This window comes from Asparagus officinalis, chromosome 2 (genome assembly GCF_001876935.1).
Source record: "Asparagus officinalis chromosome 2, Aspof.V1, whole genome shotgun sequence".
Classification (NCBI taxonomy): Eukaryota; Viridiplantae; Streptophyta; class Magnoliopsida; order Asparagales; family Asparagaceae; genus Asparagus; species Asparagus officinalis.
The window spans coordinates 23,680,037-23,681,632 of record NC_033795.1 but is presented as its reverse complement, the minus strand read 5'-3'; positions in this window follow the sequence as shown (position 1 = coordinate 23,681,632).

Genomic DNA, 1,596 nt, shown 5'->3' with positions numbered 1-1,596 from the left:
CCCTGGTACTCGGTCTGGAAAGACTTACTTGAAAGACTACGGCCAGAATGTTCAAGAAGTTGAGGAACAGCCCCAAGACGCTGGGGGTTCTGTCCCGAAGAAGCCGGCTGATAAAGGGAAACAAAAAGAACTCCGTTTCAACAGAAATCTCCACCCAGAACATGGGGAGTCCAGTACTCCCTTCCAATTCAATGTTATGGCACAGTTGGCCAACATACCGACCAGAATCACTCTATACGAGCTCCTGAGGTTGTCAAAACTACCAAAGAAGCCCTGATCGAAGCCTTAAAGAACACCGAGAGCTTCATCACCCAAGTCACTCCAATTCCTGAAACTTCTGAAGATCAGACTTGTCGGCAATGTCTGCAAACTGCAAGAAGTTTGCCCTGTATATCCGACAGGCCTTTATACTATACGGGGTATATCGGATCTTCCGAAATCAGTCGTGTCCAGGTTGACCCGGGCTCCGCACTCAGCATCATGCCCTATAGAGTCATGCAAGTCTTAGGAATTCCTATGCACAGATTGCACACTACCCAGACCACCATCTTCGGGTTCAATGCAAACAGCACCCGACCCTTAGGGAAGATCAAACTCAGATGCCAAATTGGAGATCTCAAGTCTGAAGTGGCATGTTACATCATAGATGCGGACACGTCTTATAATCTGTTATTAGGACGACCATGGATCCATGCAAATCGCATTGTCCCATCCACCCTACATCAGGTCATGAAATATGCTAATGATGAAGGAGAAGTTCGAACCTTGATTGCGGAAAAATATCCTTTCCGAGGAGTGGAGAACTTTCATACTGATTCCGTTTTCTACTCAGAATCACAAAAAGAAGAAGACGTTGATAGCGGTAATGAGGCAGATATCGAACCAGATCCAGAAGGGAATTGTCTGTGGGAGTTAAACTTTGATGTAATTGGGTCAGTCGAGAACAATAACAATGTACCGAGTGAGGGCGAGTGGTGCATTAATGAAGATTTTATTTTGGCGTACTTGTCTGATGAACCCATTAAAGTAGGACAAATAGTAAATGATCATGATGCAAGTACCCACTCATGGCACGCATTGTGCACAGAGGCATGTCTAACACTCCCAATCAAGTCATCCTTCGCTTCCGATGAAGAGGTGGAAGACGCACAAAAGGCTTTCTACAAAGTCCCGTCCAAAAGGAAAGGGCAGAAGCCGATCCAGTTCGGCAGAGTCAAACCCGAACAACTTAAGCGAGGAAGTTCAGAGGAAGACGATGGAGTTCCTCAGTTTCATTATCACGAACCCAATTCCATCCAATTGATGAAACGAATGGGGTATAATTTTAATGAAAAACAGGGTCTGAACTTCGGGAAAGGCAGACGAACCCCAGTCCGAATGTCTCTAGCCCCTGAAGGAAAACCTCGGGACTATTATCACAAAACCAGAAGTGGTTTAGGTTATGTCACAACTCCTCCTGCCTCAGAAAATGAAATCAGTAATTATCTGCGTCAGGATCATTCGTCCGGAACCTCTTCCTGAGAATCTGACGTCAGTGTTGGACCTTTCTTTAAAAGTTTGACTGTGAACATGGCTTCAACTAGTTACCCCGATGAA